Genomic DNA, 20,051 nt, shown 5'->3' with positions numbered 1-20,051 from the left:
GAATGCTCTTTCTTCTCATAGCAGGGATCACTGTGGGAGCCCACCAAGTTGTGCTTTCCTAAGAAACAAAGTCCCTTACCTCAACATTTCCCTGACCTCTCCTTCAACTCTATTCACTGAGTTATGCAGAGCTGGCTATGTTGAATCAGATGTTCCCTTAATTGCATAAGAGAATGTGATTGAGACTGGGTGAGAATTGTCCCCCTCCCCACTGGTTGCTGGAATAGGGAATTGAGCAACAACCTGTGGAATTCCAGGGCTAAAACAGGAAATAACATCTCAGTGGAGATCATGGAACTCAGAAAGAATTATGCCTTCCTGGTGGTAGAGGTGCCAGTCTTGCATACAACAAGCTATCTGTTGCATTGCTAACTGGAGGCCTTTGTGCCTGGTATAAAATTGCTCTGTTTCTCATGACAGTCAATGCTCGCAAAGTTTCTTTTTCCTGGTACTCTCTTATGTCCCCCACCTCTCTGCTGATACCAATAAAAGCCATGATCTTTAAGACTTGGGGCCTTTTGTTTCACAGAGAACATTGGTCATCCCAGAGCTCCTCATATGTTGGGTTTTCTCTCTTTGTCTTTATTTTGCATCCCAGTGCCATATTGCAGGGTGAGAACCTGAACCTTCCACACAGGTATCAGTACAACACTTCCACGTCTTAACTGTCCCTTGGCCACAACTATTGATATAACAGCAAAGAAGAGAGACAAGACCAGATCTTCAGGACAACAAACATTGTCTAGTAAATTACCTGGATCAGGAGTAAGAGGAGGTTTCTCCCCGTTAGCAGGCAAAAGGTTTACTTCTGCCAGCTTCAAGGTTCTTGGGCATGTGGAGGTTCAACATTCTCAGGTACAACATCCTAGATTCTTTATATTGGTTATAGTTCCCTTTCTTATCAGGGTCTTCACTTTCCCATGGGAAACCTGCTGAATTAACATCATTACTACAACATTTAAAGCCAGAATCCTAACCAGACTTTCTTCATGACCTATTGTCCAATTTCAAGAGATGAAGTTTGTTAAATACTGCTACAAATCCTTCTGATCTTTAGACTGTGCTCTAAATTGATGATCAGCTGATCTGATCCTTTTATTTTCTTCTTTTGGGGTTTCAATTGTAGATAAATTAGGCTTTCACCACCATATTTCTACAGTACCAGCACTCTTATATAAGCTAATTTACCTCCTTCCAGCGAATTACCTCTCAACTTACTGCAGATAAGAATCTTATCAAAATTGACCTGCGAAAGAGTAAGGTGAAATATATTCACAATTTTTCAAAACTCCACATAACACTTGCACAGGGTCTTGTTCCCACTGAGAAGTCTCACACCGAGAGACTGTTGCCCAAGACCAGTTTCAACACCAACTGTCTTAGGTAAGATTCTTCTTGAATCGGACCCTAACAAAAAGATTTGAGTACAAGTAGTTTATTTCCAAATGGACCTTGGGAAACAGTTGGAGAGACACAGAAGAGTAGGAAGTCGGTAAAAGATGTGTATCTAGCAGGAGACCTTGTGTCATATTGGGACTTAGTGGTCCTGGAGAAATGGGCAATACTCTAGAACATTCCTCAGTTATCCAACCTTCTGGGGAGTGGGGAGTTGGTTTATTTATCCACTCACGTGTCATCTGTCATTGTCTGAGGGCTGCTTCTGAGAGCATTCGTTTTATACCTGGAATAACTCTTAGCAGAGAAAAAACATGTTCATAGAAGTAGCCATTGGTATTAAATATAAGTCTGGCAACAGCAGCCTGTGCTGCAAACTGAGATAAGGACCACCATACCACAGTGGCAACAGCATCTCCTCTTGGATCCAGAGCAGACCCAGCCCAAATGAGGAGCTTGGAAAGTGCCTTGGGGAAAGACCTGATAGAGCCTCAGGGATTGTGCTGGAGTCACTGGGTGGTACCATAGTGCTCAGGATTACAGTTTTTGTAGGTCTCTTCAGAATATTGTGTGGACAATACTATCATTATTATTTTGAAAATGCTCGTAGCTGTGGCTTACATTTACTGGAAATTTTTGAATGTTTTCACAGTGCAAGCGACCTCCTAACAGCCAGTGCGCACAGCCGAGGCTGAGTGTTATTGGTCTCATGGTACAGACGACCCATAGGGGCAGCGTGGGGAAGGGGCTGGGGCTCAGCTTGGATCTGCTGCCCTGTAGTGCTAGGCTTATTCCTAGATTAACACTGCCTATAAATTGCCCCTTCCATTCAGTGTAAAAGAGCACCTTAGTGGCAGGAAGAGATCTATTACATGCTTTCATTCCAGGGCTGCCACATTCAGAATCCTTAATATTTGTCAACTAAATGACTAAAAATTCTCTCAAGAATGTTGGTAAGGGGTATAGCAGCCTCTGGCAATCCTGCTTGTCTACCTCCCCAGGATTACTTGCAAGCAGCACTCATAAACATATGTGCACTCAATGCACACACACACACACACACACACACACACACACACACACACACACGCACGCACAAATCCTGATGCTTTTGTGGAAATCTCCCATAAGGGAGAACCTGAGAAATATATGGAACAGGTGGACTTAAAGGAGTTCTCACATTTGTGAGAACTTCCGTGGGAGTGTCTGTAGAGTTCGAAGGTAAGATTTTGGCTAATTCCCAACTCTGTTAGAACTGTCTGTCCCTAGGGAATCAGGTCCTTTAGGTCCCTGAAGAGCCAGCAGTAGGTATGCAGTGACCAGCGAGAGCCACAAGAGGGAGCCAGTGGTGCAGGGAGCCCCACGTAAAGGAGTCACCTGCAGCGGGAAAGACCGCTGCCCTGGGGCTTAATTGAATCCACAACAGGAATCTGGACTGAGAACCCAAGAGGGGTGGGGGAGAAGAAGGTCTTTGAAAAGCAGAACAGAGAAAGCCTGAGAAAAACTAGAAAACGTAGCATCAACGAAGGGGCGAAGAATTTTAATTAATCGCATTTAGTATAAAAGATAAACGGGTGATTTTCATCTGTTACTTTGTACTCTGATTTTGGAAAGAATAAGCATAAATTACTTTCACAATTAATAATGAGTAAACGTAAACTTCAAACAAATTTGGAGAAAACAAAACAAGCAGTAAGCACAATGATGGAAAACTTCCAAAGTTATTCTGGCAGTTCTGGTGAAAATGGGTACTTTTAGAGTTTGCTTTTGCTAACACACTGTCCTATGCCTCCACTTCGACACTGATATCAGTGATCTCCTTTTTCATTGTTATTCTTTTATGGATTTTAATTGCCTTGTTGAGCACACAGCCTCTAGCCTGTAATTGAATAGAAATGAATTAATAGCAGATAATGTCAGTGTTTTTGCACTGATTCTTGATGGAAGCTGCCGAGATATCATTTCCTTCCCTTTCTGAAGATAAGCCCCCTTAACGATGGATGCCATAATGAGCTATAAATTTAATTGTTAGAACTTCATTAGCAACAATAGTAAAAGTATCTTACTTGCCTCTTGGAAGCCTCTATTTAGAGAATTCATTTTGTGTATCCTTCGAGGCACAGCTATAAAGCAACGAGAATCCTTTTAATTAAACATCTTAGACCCCATATATCTAACTGACACTTTTCCTACAAACCACAGGAACCAGTGTGATTACTACAGGCATACCCAAAAACATTTAGCTTAGGAAATTGCTGTCTGGGTCCATTTAGGAATAATACAAGGAGAAAAAATCAATTTGTGTCGTGCCTCTTTGGGACTGTAAATGTTATTAGCTATATTAAAATATATTTTATTTATTGGAGTTTAGCTGTGGGTGTTGCAAAGCTTTTCTGGAAGTTAACCCACCCCAAGAGAATAAAGATCGCCACCTGCATCAGAAGGTTCAGGATGAGGAAGAAGGTATGAGGGACAAGCAGCGTTTGGCTTGGGTTTCAGGGGACAGAGCTGTCTGAGGGGTGAGGAGGCTGGTGTTCTGCAGCTTCGTTGGCTGCCATCTTGTTTTGGGTCTGTTCCCACACAGCAGAAATGGTGAAGGAAGCCTCAAAGGCATTCTCTGCTCCTCTGTTCCTCTCCTAAGGTTGGGTCTGGGGCCATGGGGCTTGTGTCTTCCCAATGCTTCTCAAAGTTTTGTACGTCACAATTACATAGAAAGTGTTAGTGTTTATGTAAAAGGCTACAACTGGAGGACATTTGGAAGCATCTGTTTGGGCTTGGTGAAGTTTTCATGGCTTGTTTCTTACCATTAGGGAAGTATTGAGTTTGTATGAAACTTTCAAGTAAAGTCTTTAAAATTTAGTCCTTCAGACTAAACATCCATGTGAATTTTAAATCATGAGCTATTTAAACTTTTTATAGTTATTGTCATTGACTTTGTTTCCTTTTGAAGATAATATAAATATTAAGAGTAGGTTAGGGGGGGAGAGAATGCCAGCCCCCGGAGACCCCAGAGGGTCAGGGGCTCTCTCCCCGAATTCTTAAAATAAAGGTCATTTGTGTTTCATACTTATTATCTTTTCAGCCGTGCCAGAATTCTATCATATAGTTCCCTGACCGGGAATCCAATTCTATCAGTCTAACACAGATCTTAACCAGTGTTGGTACACAAGAAGGACTGTTCATACGGAGCTTCCTTAAAAAGGAAGGAAGAAAGGCCATTCAGCGGGAATTCTTAAATGAATCTGAATTCTTAATGGAGTCTGTATTCTGTGAACAAGTTTTAATTATCAACATAGCAACGTGAAGAAATAATTTATTTAGTTATCTTATGAATAAGGTAACCTGCTAGTGAAAGGACCTGAGATAGATTTGGGTGATCAGATATATTGATAAGAATTAAAATAAGAGTAGGCAGGGGGCTGGGATTTAACTCAGCACTAAAAACACCTGCCTGGAAAGCATTAGTCATGAGTTCAATTCCTAGTACCAAAAAAAAAAAAAAAAAAAAAAAAAAAAAAAGAGTGGGTTAGGGCCAGGGATTTAGCTCAGCAGAAGTGCCTACTTGGCAAGCACGAGGTTGTGAGTTCAGTCTCTGGTACAAACAACAACAACAACAACAAGACTGATTTAACAATCATTCAGAATCTTACATTTGAAATTATAACAAAAGAGAACCCGACTATTTTTCCTCTTGATTCATCAATGAAGAGAATGTTGGCATTTTGTGTGATAGAGGCACTGGAGTTTGAGCCCAAATTCAATGTTTTGAATATCAAATGAAGGAGCTCAGATTTGCAGACAGTACAGACATCATTAGAGTGATTAGCATACTGTAAATAGACAAAGAATCCTGGGAATATGAAGACAGAAATTAGGGAGCTGGCTGGGAATCCTGCCAGGGCTTCCTCTCCCCATTCTCCGTTGGCCATGCTGGGGCGCAGACTCCTCTGGCAGCTGCCTGGATCCATTATTTACTCAGGCAGTGCTGCCTTTGCAGCTGAGGAAGCTGCCCCAGAGGCCGGCCGCACCTCCTTTGCTGTCTTCAGCTCACTCTGTGCAGTCATGGGTGCCAGATGTAACTTGTGATGCCGCGCTCTTGGGCCATCAGGAGGCCTTAGGAATCAGGGCTGTAGGATTCCCTAGTAACCCAGTGGAGCACACTCCTGTGCTATAATCCTGTGGCTGGGAAACTCACATATAGTTTGGGCCCAAGGAGATTTCTCCATTTGTACTCAATAAGCTCCTCAGGCAAGATTGCCAAAGGCAGCTTGGATCACAGCTTCACACTGCTTACACCTAAGCCAGACTGTCCTGGAGTTCCCTGGGGTTTTCTACGCCACAGGAAACGGATGCTTTAAGGTTCTTTCTTAGGGCATCTGCTCCTTTTGAAATGTGACCAACTTCTTTCTTATTCAAAGTGGCATAAGAGTCATTCTAGATATGTTTGGAACAACAGTGCTGTTACACACAGCAAAGTTAGGTAGAAGTGTTACAGGCAGTCAGGCAGGGCGGGTCCGTGGAGGGAGTCAGTACTGAAGATGAGAACACAGTACTACTGTGCAGGAGGTGAATCTGTCAAAGATCAGATAAAGATGGAATGACAGGGCCTACATATGTCCCCAGTGGGAAAGCAGCAACTTTGTTGCACTATAATTGACATCATGCAGTTCAATAAGTCTAGATAGACATAGATCACCTGGGTGGATGATCAGGACCTCCTGACACATCCCTTCCTAGAAAGGTTTTTGCTTTTTCCGTATGCACTTGCTGTGTGACCTGCTTCCCCACTGGATCAATTTAATCCAAGACACTATAGTTGAAATCTTGGTTGATCATAGTTTTGACCCACGTTGTACCTACCTCATGATTTTGCTCTATAAAACTTCCTTTGAGATGTGGGCTCAATGGCAACCCACTTTCAGGTCCTCTTCTTTGTCTCAGGAGCAGTTTCGATAATTTTTTTCTACTGTTAACTTTGGTAGTTCCTTAGAATTCATTCTTTGATTTGGGGGAATACAAACTTGCATATCTGACATCTAGTGGTTGGGAGTCATATTATCTCCTGGATATCAGTGTTATTAGAATAAGTGAACACTTACCAAGATGACCATTTTGAAAGGAATGGCAATCATTTGGATATTACAGTTCTCATGTTGGAATAAGCTGGCTCTTCCTCTCCTCGTACATGTTTCTCTTTATCCCCAGTGGAAAACTCTGCTGAATTGCAGAACTAGCTAAATGCGGAGGTGAGTCAATATGGAATTACCTTTGACTGGCCTTGTACTAAGCTTAATTCAATTTGTATTTTTCCTTTGTATATAATCCCCCCACTATATAACAAATTACCAAATTAGTAGCTTAAAATAAGGAGTATTTACTATCTCCCAGTCCCCACTGGTGCATTCTCTTGAACTGTCTCTCAAGCTGCAGGAAAGCTTGGGGGCTGTGTCCTCATCTGCAGACTCAATGGAGTGGGCCAACTCCTGGGCTCAGCCACATGGCTGGTAAGGCAGCAGTACTTGAGGATTCTTGGACTGAGTGCCTCAGTTCCTAGCTGGCTTTTGAAGAATTTCCTTCATTTCCTTGTCACATAAACCTTTCCATAAAGCAACTTCCAGTGCGGCAGCTGCATTTCCTCACAGTAAGCAACAGGAAGAGAAGTCTCCATGATGGAAGCTACTAGTGGCTTGTAACCTACCCTTGAGAGTGATATCCCGTTACACAGCCCTTGTCCACTTCTTAGAAACAAGCTTCCCAAGGACGGAGGCACACAAGGGATGAGTGTCTTTGCTAGTCACGGGGGAACCACCCAACACATTCCCCAATCCTCACACTGTTCCCTTGTCTGAGGCTGCTCTGCTTGATGAGCTGGTTTCTCCATGCCCCAGGACGGAGGCATTGCCTAATATTTTTTGGCATCCTCTTCATGGTCAGTCCTTCCTTCATTAAAGAAGCACAATCAGCTACAAGTGTCCAAAGTTTCCTCATCTGTGAATTCAATTATCTGTGGATCAAAATATTTGGGAAAACAGCCACTGTACTGAAAATGTACAGATATTTATTCTGGGCCATTATTTCCTAAACAGTACAGCAGCCATCTACACGTGTTAGATATTATGTAAAAGTAATTCAAGTTATTTAGGAGGATGCATAGCTTATACAGGAACTCTATGCCTTTTTTATATAAGAAACTTGAGCATTCACAGATTTCGGTAAGCAGGGAGAGGTTCTAGAACAATCCCGCATGGACACCCATGGGTGTCTGTGAATACTGCGGCATGTTAGATGACAGGAGCCACCCTGGGCTCTCGGGAGTCAAGGGAACAGGCACCCTCTGCACAGACTCTTTCCTTCTGACAGCTTTGGGCTCTGTGACTCACTGTGGTCCTCTCAGAAGTCAACGGTGCTGGACGGCGGGCTCTAAATCTCTGTCCCTGGCTGCTATGTCACACCTGCCACCTCATTCCTGGTTCTGCCTCCTTCAAGGCACTGACTCTACCACCATCCCTGTCACCGCCTCTCCCAGCTTCTCCAGTTCAGTGTTTTCTGAATGTTGGAACCCCTCCCTACCTTGGTTTCCCACAGATGTGGACAGTAAACCGAGATAGCACAAGAAAATAGAGAAGTGGCTTACAGAAGTAAGCATTTATTTATTTACTTTTTCTTTCTTTCTTTTTTTTTTTTTTTGGTACTGGGAGATCAAACTCATGATCTTGCGCTTGCCAGGCAGGCACTTACATCACAGAGCTAACTCCCTGGCCCAGCATTTAGACATGACCTCCCCAGTGATCACGATTCTGCACACCTATTCAGTCATCTTGCCCTGGAATCATCCCATACGGCTGTGTGAACGAGAATGTCAATAAAAAGTTTATACTTGTTTGCTTCAGCGTAATTGTCACTGTAAAGCTCCTCTCATAAAAGCACATCTTGTTTTATTCTGGAACTTCTGTCACCAACAGTGGCTGCTTTTATTGCCCCTCTGCACGTGCCTGGTGAACAGGCTCTTAGTGACCACTGACCGAGGTCAGCAGTCCTGTACCCCTGCTCCACTGCCCCAGCTCACTTACACTGCCAGCAGAAGCAGGAAGTTTGTGGCCCAGACTTCATTTTCCGCCTCACTGGGGCAGCCTGTCTACAATGCCACATGGTAAACTGCACGCCAGCTGTTTAGAAAGGATTGCAGAAAAGCCAACCGCTGTGCTGAAGCTGAGGTCCCTCTCCTGAAGTGGCTGTGCTGAAAGCGAGCCCCGTCACACGCCTGCCAGGCCTGATCTTGGCGGAGTTCACAAGGCAGCCTGCCTGCGTCTGCCCACTCTGCTTCCCTCTCACAAGCAGGTATTTCTGGGAAATGGCCGGATTTGCCCTCCGGCTGTCACTGCTGTCCCAGCCATGTCACTAACTGCTGAGAGCATGGGCTAACTTCCAGGGACACAGATAAGTGTTGTGTCCTCATCTTAGCTCCCATCTGTGGCCCGATGAAGAAGCAATAAAAGAACTTGGGATGCTCGCTGCAAACCACAGCTGGGACACAGGGTGTGGTGTCTGAGAGGTGGTCGGGAAGCTCAGCAACGCTGCTTACCAACGCACCGAGGTCCGCAGTGCTGATGGTGGAAGTGGGCTGAGGGCGGGGCGCTTTCTCTCCTGCCTTGGTTGCACCTGTGTGTCCTCCTCTGGTACCCCTCTTCCTTCCCTGATTTTCTCCCCCTCATCCTCCCACCCTTCGTCTTTCATCCCTCATCCCTCCCATCACTCACTCCACCTTCACTGCCGTTTTCCCCATGAGCCTTCTCCTCTCTGTCCCTCATCCTTGGATCTCCTACCTGAGAGGAAGCGTGCACCCCACCGCTGGTCTTCTTTCTCCCATCCACAGGCCCTGCTTCTCCCAAACCCCTGCAACTGTGGGTGGGGCAGAGGGCCGTGGAATGTGGGAGCTAACAGTGTCTGTGGTTATACACTTAGCAAGCATCAAGAAGTAGAATGCATAGATTGCTATTTAATGGGAGGGGGTTACTGACTTTAGGGCACCCTGTCCTTCATCTTGTACCCTGTCCATGCTTAGGGGCATGGCTTTCATGAAAGGCATGTTTGTTTCCACCTGGATCTTTAAGACTGACACATATATGATTGAGGATTAGAAATTGTCAATTAAGAAATTACCAGAATATATAAAGAATTCCTACATTCAAAAACAAAAGCCAAGCAACCCAATCAAAAAGAATGAATGGAAGATTTGAATAAACATTTCGATGATATTTAAATGGCCAATAAGTATATGAAAAGATGCTTGATATCAATAAGTCTTTAAGAAAATGCATATATAAACTACAATGAGAGAACATTCCCCACCAGCATGTGTAGCTAGAATTGTAAAAAGAGAAAGAGAGGAAGGCAAGAAGAAAGGGAGGAAGAAAAGAATGGAGAAAAAGAAAAAGAAAGAAAGAAAACAAGCAAGCAAGCAAGCAAGTATCAGGAGGATGTGGAAACCCCAGCCCCCTGCACATTGCTGGCAGAAAGGTAAAATGTAGAAAGCGGTTTGGCAACTTCTCAAACAGCTAACTAGGGCTTGCTCTATGACTCAGCAACTCTGAGGTACCTGTTTCCAAAAATTGAAAACGGAGACCCAAACAGTGTCACTACAGCATCACTGACAATAGGCAATAGGTGGTAATGACCCAAATGTCCGTCAACTGATGGGTGGATACACAAAATATGGCATGTCACAAATAGAACATTATTCAGCCATAGCGTGAAAGTTTCATGCGTGCTATAGCACAGAAGAACTTTTTTTTTTTTTTTTTTTTTTTTTTTTTTTTTTTGTCTTTTTGAGACAGGGTCTTGCTATGCAGTTCAGGCTGGCCTTGAACTCAGGCCAGGTTGTAGCCCAGGTTGGTCTTGAACTTGGAAGGATCTTCCTGACTCAGCCTTCTGAGTGCTGGAATTACAGGCACGCGCCACCACATTCGGCCTCAGCACAGATGAACTTCTAAACATCATTCTACATGAAGTCAGTCACAGAATGACAAATGTTGTATTGATATAGGAAAAATATAACTCCTGATCTGTTAGTTGTCAAATGTGATAAGTTTGTGGTCTCACAACTTGGAGGAATGAAGTCTCAAACCAATGAAGGAGGTCAGGAGAGTTTTACTGGAAATAAGGAGAGAATAGTTCCTGGACTTCCAGGAGAGGTTTCAAGTGGGGTGGCCGCTGAGGCTCTTTGTCAAAGCAATTTATACAGCAGAATTACAGCATGGTTGCAATATGGGCCAGTCTACAATCAGCACTTAAGAGTGTTAGTTATTTCTGGCACAATAGAAAGGCAAAAAGAAAAAGAGGCATTTATTGAGGACGAGAGCGGAAGTGCACAACTCACAGGGCTCCTCTCATCTGAGACAAAGGGAGCTGGGGTTTATATGGACTTTGGCTGGAGGCAGAGTTTCAGGGGTGGCTGTTAATAACCCATTAGGAACTGATTGGAGTTTCATACTGGTGGGAGCAAAAGAAGAAGTATTTAGGACTGAGGAGAGAAAGAAAGGAAAGTGGTCACTCAGAGACAAGCTGTTGTTCTTTGGCCTTCTGCCAGGTTAGACCACCACCATAATATTCAGCAATTTATACTCGGGCAGGAACCAATGAAAGATTCCCAGTTATAGCCACTTAGCTAACATTGACCCAATAGGGAAACAAGTCACATAGCAAGGGTATATGGAAAGATTAAAGGAATTCTGGGGAAGGGAAGGGAGTATGGGACCACGCATTCTGATCATCTACCTATGAGTCCGATGCCAGTCTAAACCCACTGGACCAAGGATGCAAATTACAGGATAATCTCAAATTGCTGCTTATCTTGCAGGTCTGACTATAGCATCTCCCTCCAGAGGACTGGCTTTCTTTAGATTTGCCCCTCCCCAAAATTCAGATGCCAGTATTCTTTTGTGCTGACTTCCTCGAGGGGCCGGCGGATCCTTCTCTGACTGTGTATTACTTTCTATCTAACTTAGCAGTCTATAATAATATGACACCACTTTTAAAAATGCCCAGAATAAGGCAATTCAGAGTAGAAAGATTAGAGATTATTAGAGATTATTATTTGGAGAAGGTAGGAATCGGTGGGCACAAGTTATTATTTAATGACTACAGTATTTCTGCTCAGGGTTAATAAAACATTTTTGAAAATGGGTAGTGGAGATGGAGATATAGTATGAATACAACTAATAGCACTTAATATAGGTTTGAATAGTAAAATGCCACAGCCTAGTCTCATATTTCATGTAGTTGTTTAATTATTTGATTGCAATAAATATTTAAAAATACAGAGAAGAAAGGAAACAAGAAAATATCAAACAGCAGGCAGGCACAGCCTGTGGAGGAGGAAGAGGTGGACCATGTGGGTCCTGTACTAAGAGGGTGACTACCTGCAAGTCATAACCTTTTTGGGGCCCCGGTTTTCTTACCCAGGAAGAAGCAAAGTGTTAGAGGACAGGCTCTGCACTGCCCACATGGTCCAACCCCTGCTTTAACTGTCTGTGTGATCACAGGTGAGTTCTTGAGTCCTTTGCTCATTTTCTTCATCAGTAAAATATGGGCAATATTACTTGATGCATTGGGTTTTTGCTAGACTTGATTAAATTGTTTTGTGTGCCAATCATAAAATAGCACCCTGTTTTATTTACATAATAAGTGTTCAATAAATTATTCATTGTAAAATGGGAGTGTGAGGGAAAGGATGGATTAATTTAGAGATTATAAGCAATGAGAAGATTATTTTCAAAATTAAAAATGAAAAACACTAAAATACTGGAACATAAAAACTTTCATGCACACTAATACTGTAATAGCTTTATTCTCCCCAAATCTTTAGATTTTTCAAATTTCAAGTAAATTTATTGAAGCGCAAATTTTCTTTCTCTTCCCCCTTTGGATGCTTTTGCTGTGCTGATGCCCTAAGCATTTTTAAAAGTTACTGGCTTTCGGAAAGGTCAATAAAAAAATACTATCTACCTCAAGAGGTGGTTTTGAGGCTTAAATAAGATAAAAGTGTATGCAAAACTCCCGTTCTTGGCATGCTGTGTTCCTCAGTTCTATGAGACCCAAAGCCCCTTTTTATAGTCATTATTGTTTTAAGCTTATGACAGGAGGAGCTCTAAGACAGCCACTGAGATTTCCATCCCTTTGTATAATCAATCCCTTCCCTTTGAGGATGAGATAGTTCAGTGAATGGGATGAGGCTGTGGTTCTGTGGTTAAGTTACTAAATGGTGGACAGTGGGTTAAAGAAGCAGGTTATCACAAGTGGACCTGGCCTAACTGGGACCAAACAAACAGCCACATCATGAGAGGGTCTGTGGAAGGAGCCATCCGGCAAGGACCAGAAAGTTGCTCTAGATGCTGAGAACAACCTTGGTAAACAGGCTGCAAGGAAACGGGGTCTCACTCAGTCCTGCCTAGGCCCCCGCAGAGAACTGAGTCTTTCCAATAGTCTGAATGAGGCTGGAGGCAGTTTTTTTCCTAGCTGACCCCCAGAGGTGAACACAGCCAGTGTCATGCCTTCCTATGAGCCTTGAGAGATCCTGAGTGGGGACCCTGTCGGTGTTGTGCTGGCCTCCTGCCCATGGGAAGAGATGGTAATGAATCTGTGTGGTTTTAAACAGTTGGGTTTGTGGTGCTTCTCTTCGTGAAGCAATGGAAAATCAATAGCCTCTCTGCCATCTCGAAATAAAATTCAGAGATAATATAATCCACTTGGACACATAGTTTGAAATATCAGTGTGGTATACTGGCTACCTTGTAAGAACAAGTAAGAGAAAATCATTTCTAAGAGAAGGAATATGCTTGTACAGATTCCAATAAGTAAATTCCCAGGCACAATCAGACTGGAAGACATAGGAAGAAGTCAGATGCTGGCACCTGTGAACAGAGCCACATCACAGGGGCAAATGCAGAGTGACGGAGTCTCAACTACTGCATGTGATTTTACCAAAAAAGTGAACAATATTTGGTAAAATTCTGTACAGAGCAAGGTGCAACCTCCTGTCCACTTCTATGTAGTTACAGTCCCATAAAAATTAGAGTAGGCCAAAACCTTACAAAAAATTTTTTTCTTGTTGAGTTTTATATGGATATAACTAGGATCAGTTCTCTCATTCGTACAGTTGTCCTGTGTGACATTTGCAAGTCATCCGGGATGGCAAAAAATTCCTGTTTGGGATATGAACCCATCCACTGAAGCCAAGAGTTCCCTTTCTGTCTAAAAACCTCGCACCCCCAAATTTCCAGAAAGACCCCAGAGGATGCTGCTGCTGCCAGCTTCAGTCTGACATTCAAGTACTATTAATATCTCCCTTCTTGCTATGTGCTCTTTTTTTTTGGAGTTGCTACACAGAGAAAAGGTACATTGTTAAACATTATAATACTTCCAGAATAGAACTTTTTTTTTTGAGTGTTTGGCAAAACCACTGCACTTAAGTTATAAATAGGAGAACCCTAGACGGCCATTGCAGACTCAGGCAAAAGACAGTGTCCCTTACCTTGCAGTCTGGGCAGTGTCTCAGCAAAGATGTAAATGGAGGCTCAGCTGTGAGATTCCCTGGGGCACTGTGGAGCTCTGGAAGCAAAAGGAAGCCACCTGAGCATGGATGTCTGCAGCTTCCAGGGCTGTGGTAAAGTGACTCCGACTCTGGCAGTCCAAGGCTGTGAATGCGTCTCTTTTGCTGCCCTCAAAAGGGAAGCGGTGAAGTGTGTGCTTCCCAGCCACTAGGGAAAGGCTCATCCAAAACGAGAGCCTCTGTTGTATGACAGTCCCACTTTCTGCAGGGGAAGACTGTGCCACTTCACTTGACGGAGCAGGAAGGAAGGAAGTTGTTGAGTCCAGCCTGGGCCCCTCAAAACGGGACCAACTGGATTCCTTTCTGAGAGACTCTGGAAGGAGAAATGCTCAAAGTTTAATCTGCTCCCCTATTGCTACTGCCAGTGATGGCACCTCTGGAGAGCTTTCTTTCTGGAAATTTTGGTTTCCAATCTGGGTTGTGCAGAGTCTCGTAATAGATAGCTCAGCAGCAAACCCAAAGCCCTCAAAGCAGTGAGCCTCGGAAGTGGGCATCACTTTTTGACTGAGCATTAGAGGAAAACAGCAGGAAGCCTGACTACTTCTCCAGTAGCATCAGGATAAACACATTCCCAGGATGATCCTCCCAGGATATAAGCGTCACATCTTCAGTTCATCTGCATTCTGGATTTTAGTGAGTTTTGGTCTAAGAGAACCTGGAGAATAATAGTGCTCAAAATTCAGTTCCTGGCGTGAATGTGCTCTGGGGTGGGTGCAGTTCGTCCGGGTCTTGGGCTGGCTCCCTGCACATGTGTTCCCTCTTGGCCCTCATAGCCAGACATGCTCTTTTGCAGCCTACTTAAAGGGAACATTGCTGCTTCAAGTCTAGAATGGGAGGACTCTGTGCCATTAAATTCACAGGTCAGACAGACACAAATTCCACGGTATTTGTTTGCCCAGACAATAAGAAGATAACAGCTTACTGCTGTCCAATGCTTTCACTTCTGAGCAGCAATCTCTATGGGGATGTCAAAGTGATCCCTCTGCTCTCATTAGCATCAGTGATAGAAGGAACAGCTCTCTAAATGTGGGCCTTGTGAAAGAAATACAGAGTAAGGCTGAGAGTTTCAGCTGTAGGACAAATATGGTGCCTGAAAAATGCTTGTTCTAATTCCCTCCCAGAGTCACGCTTTGTATTAAGGACCACCACGTCCCCCACTTCCAAAATACGCATTCCTTAAAATTTCAACATCTTTAAAGCTTGACTGTATTTGTGTGTTTTTAAATATTGTGACTGTGCAGAGCATCTTTCTTTCTGCCACATAAAATATGATGTGTCTTATAATAGGATCCTGAATTAAATGAGATACTGCAAAGGGTTAAAGCAGCCATGGAGAGAGCCTTTCCTGAATTTAAACAAGTAGGAAATGCACTGTGAATAAATTTCGGGTTATCTCTTTTGATAGAATTGTCAGATTTACACATGACATAGATGTAGAGAAATGCTTCCAGAGTGCCAAAAGATACTGCCTTGTTCACGTCAGCTGCTATTAAAAAAATGCCATAGACAGGATGATTTAAACAGCAGATATTTACTTCTCACAGTTCTGGAGCCTGGGAAGTACAAGGTCAAGATACTGGCAGATTTGTTTCTTGGTGAAGGCATCCTTCATGATTTGTAGATAACCATCTTCTCCCTGCATCCTTACCAGGGTTTTAGGGGGAGAGGAAGAAAGAGGAGGAGGACAAGGAATAGAGGAGGAGGAGGAGGAGGAGGAGGGGAAAGAGAGAGGGAGGACGTCTCTCCTCATAAGGGCACTGATTTCATCGTGAGGGCTCTATATTTATGACCTACCTATCTCTCAAACAGCCAACTCCAAATATCATCATGTAAGCAATTAAAGGGTACATCCCGGTCATAGCATCAAAACAGATACTCTTGCTGCTGAGGTGGTACCACAACATGGACAATAATTTTCCTAAATCAATTCTGGTAGAAGAACATAGTACATAAGACAGAGTACTTCACACACTGGCCATTGAGTGTCATTTTTGAGGGCCCTTTTCAGGTCAGTAATTTTCTCTCCACGTCTTAACAAAATTATCATAAAATTGCTTGACTGTGTATGGTTTGTTCAAAGCACTAAAGGACAATTTATATGCTATGTGGGAAATAATTCACACTGAATAAAAGTAACAGTGTGGAATAGAATTTAACTAAGCAAAGGAAATTTTCATTTGGGTTCTGAGACTCAAAGTCATATGCGTAAGATGGTACAGGAAAGTACATGGTCTTTCTTTGTGGAGGAAAATTTTGTTTGGCATTATTTAATATGAAGGAAAAGTGTGACCGAGTCATGAAAAGGAATAGTAAAATACTTTACATTTTAGAAATTGTCTTTATGTTTCAAACACATTGCATTTACTGGCTTCTAGACACACGTTAAGTGATACAAAGCAGAGTTTCTCATTCTCGGCACTATGAACACTTACCAAAGAATTCTTTATTGGAGGGTGTGTCTTTTATGATACTTAGCATTCATGACCTCTACCTACCAGAAGACTTTATTCCCCATGGCCAAGTCATAACCATCAAAAATGTCACCAGTCATTGTCAAACGTCTTATGGAAGGCAAAATCGTCTCTCCGCCCCTGGGATAGAATCACTGATGTAAAATGCTATGTTCATTTTTTGAAATAACATATTAAGAAGGTAACAACCAAGCTACTAAAGTATTCTCTGAGAAGGCAGTGATTACATTAAAGCATTTACTGAACATGTACAGCGTACAAAGCGGATGTTGATAAGGAGCATTTCAAAGCAAGATCCTTGGATTTCAAGTGTCCATTAATGTCCCTCGCTCCACACAGCGCTCTGTAACAGCCTTCAATTACTTGAAGAACTCTTGAATGAAGATGGACCAGGTCAAGGGAAGAGGTTGCAGGGAGGCTGATTTCAGGATACAATGAAAACTCTTAGATATTGTTCTAAAAATCAAATATCAAACTGGGGTACAAATAAAATTGGGAGCTACTACGATTAACCCTCAGTCTATGGGGAGCCATAGCTAATAATTTGGGGGAAATTTTTCAAACCCTTTCAGGAAAGGATCAACACTGTAATGGTCACAAACTTCTTCCCTTCCTCTCTCCCCACTTTCTGCAGAGTAATTGTAACAACTCGGTCAAATACTCCTCTCCTGTGACACCCCACTTCTCACCTCTCACTTTATGAAGTCTTTTTGCCAGACTGATTCCAAGACTTCATACTTCTTATTGTGGAAATTTCCTAACCTCCTCAAAAGGAGGGACAGTAATTAAAAACAGAAAACAACTCTGTTTCCATCATCCATTTTTAAGATTTTGCTACATGCATGTCATTTGCCATTTTTAAAACAAAATTTCAGTATTGTGTTATTTCACTCCCAACATACTTTAGGGTGTTTCTCAAAAATGTGTGTAATTTTGAGATTTTTATGCTGTAAAATCAAAGCATGGATAATGTAGGTTGGAGCTGAAAACAAAACAAAAACAAAAGCAAAATTCCTGGGAGAGGAAAGGCGAGGAGGACCCGGACAGAGGGAGGAAGGTGAGGAGGCAGGAGGAGTCGCCAGGAGAGCAAGTCTGGAGCCACTGGGTTGGGGGTGAGGAGGGGAGTTTTAGGCTGAGCAGCTGAGAGGCTGGGGAGACTCTGAGATTCATGAAAACAGTCAGGAGAAGGGCTGGGGGCAGAGTTCAGTGTAGAGTACTTGTCTAGCATGCATGAAATTCTGTTTAATCCCCAGAACTGCAGAAACAAAACAAAACAACAGAAATGGGTAAGGAGAGATAAGGAAATACTAAATTATTCTGCATTATAGTTGGTCACCCTTACATTCCTTACACTCTTTCAAAGAATGGATTTTAAAGGTCTGCTTTTTTCGTATTTTAATATTTTCATATTACTATACTCCCAGTTTGAGTTATATGGGACTTGGCTCCAATAAAGCACATACATATTAATTGTGTTAGTTTATCTTATAATGAAGATGGAACACGCAGTTAATCTCTCTGTACTGTAGGCATTTTAGGAAGGCCGGTTTCCCAAAGATCTCATTACCACTGACCGAGGACTGCTCTACATTCTCCATGTGACTCTCTAGCTCATTTAAATTCATGAGTTTTTTTCTAGAGACTATGATTATCTTCATTTTATAAATGGAGAAAGTATTGTATAAAAATGTCTCAATATCTTGTCCAAGGTCAAAAAGCAGATACTGTTTTCAAACCCAATCCTATCTTACTGCAAGGTGTGGTTCTTACTTTCCCATACTATCTGTGCTGGTGGGTAGATGCCCATCCATCCGATAGGGTCGGAGAGTGTGGGTGGCACTGTGCTATTGGAAATGCCACACTTCTTACAAGTCCTACCTTCCTTTCTTGTGGTCTGTGTTAGTCCATTCTATGCTCCTATAACAAAATACTTTAGGATGGGCACTTATAAAGAAAGAAGGTTTATCTGGCCCATAATTTTGGTGGCCAAGGGTCCAAACAGCATGATGCCAGCCTCGTGATTGCATCACAGCATGGGACAGAAGCAGGAAGAGAAACACTAAATGCAGGCAGGGCCAAACACGTGGAGTAACTTTATAACAACCCATACTTGCAAGCACTAACTCTCTCTTGCAGATCAGCATTAATTCCTCCCAATGGTGATGTCTCAGAAACCTCATTACCTCATGCTAAGCTCCACTTGTTAAAGGTCCTGCCAGTTCCCACCACATCCAAACTGAGGACCAAAGTTTCAGCATGTGAACATTGAGGAATACTCTCAGACCATTTCCATTCCACAGCAGGGTAACACAGGGGTTACTGTCTATAAATTCCTATAAAAATATGAACTCTCCCAGGAGGGTAAAAACAAATTTGAACTTCATGCTCATGGATGTGATGACCTGGTGGGGACTCAGATGAACCTAGTCTCAAATCCTCTCCCTGCTTTAACGAGCTCTAGGACATTAAGCAAATGGTTTAACTTCTCTAGGTCTCCATTTACTCCTTGGAAAACTAATGGTTCTACACTATTACCAGGTTTGGAGAGGGACAGAAGGCTAGGGAAGAGTAGCATAGTTATAGGTACTAAGAGAGAAAAAAAAACACAGAAATGTAGCAGTATAAATCACGCTTCACCAGGTGAGCGTGATCTTTAGTTCTGCATATTGGAACCTTTGAAAAGCCTGAGTCCAACGAAGTCTAGATTATAGTTCCTAAAGACTCCTTGGTAATGTCACCCTTAAAATGGGCTAGACTTTGTAGGTAGAGAGCACCTGCTGCCATATGCTGTAGAAAGAAGCCTTGGGAATTGTGCATAGAGTTAGAACAGAACAGTACTAATATGACAGACAGCATGCTAATTGGGGTTGATGAAACATTGCCGAGCATGGTTATAGCCAGCTGGTTCCCTAGCATGAAGCCCAAGGTGAACAGCCACAGAGGTGGGAAGTTCAGTGTCAGAACTCAGAGCATGTAGGGAACATGGGATAAATTGGTCGTCTCATGCACGGCTTCAGGGGTCATCACGACACTGCCTTCGGGAGTGAGCGACAGCCCTTGGGTGGGGCTGAGTTTGTGCAACTACTCATCAGTCCTGAAAAGAGTGGTTTTAAAAATCTAATTAAATTTAATTTAAAATTAAAATTATGATGGGCAGTTTCTCCGCAACTAACTCCAAATGCCTCTACTAATGAGAAAAATCTAGAGAAATAAGTAACAAAGTTACTTGGTCTCTTATTTGGAGAAAGGCAAATATTGTTTTAATCAATAAGTCAATTTATCTATGTATGCCCCTTGTTGTTTCTCCTTTTTTACATTGGTATATGTTTGTAATACACAATATTTACATTTATTTTGGGGAACGGGTAAATACATACAATATATCTTGATTATTTTCAGTCCCTTTTCCCTCCCTGTTCTCTCCTCTTCCCTTTTCCCTAAATTCTTTCTCCGTCTTCAAAACATCTACTCTCCTGTTTTCTATCATCTCTATTTTATTTTATTCTTTATTTACATTTTGGGTTTCTCATATAAGAGAAACCATGTGATATTTAACCTTCAATGTTGGATTTATTTCA

Source organism: Cavia porcellus, unplaced genomic scaffold, assembly GCF_034190915.1.
Source record: "Cavia porcellus strain 051 isolate PalLab524CR breed Dunkin Hartley unplaced genomic scaffold, mCavPor4.1 scaffold_5, whole genome shotgun sequence".
NCBI lineage: Eukaryota > Metazoa > Chordata > Mammalia > Rodentia > Caviidae > Cavia > Cavia porcellus.
Note: the sequence above shows the minus strand (reverse complement) of the source record.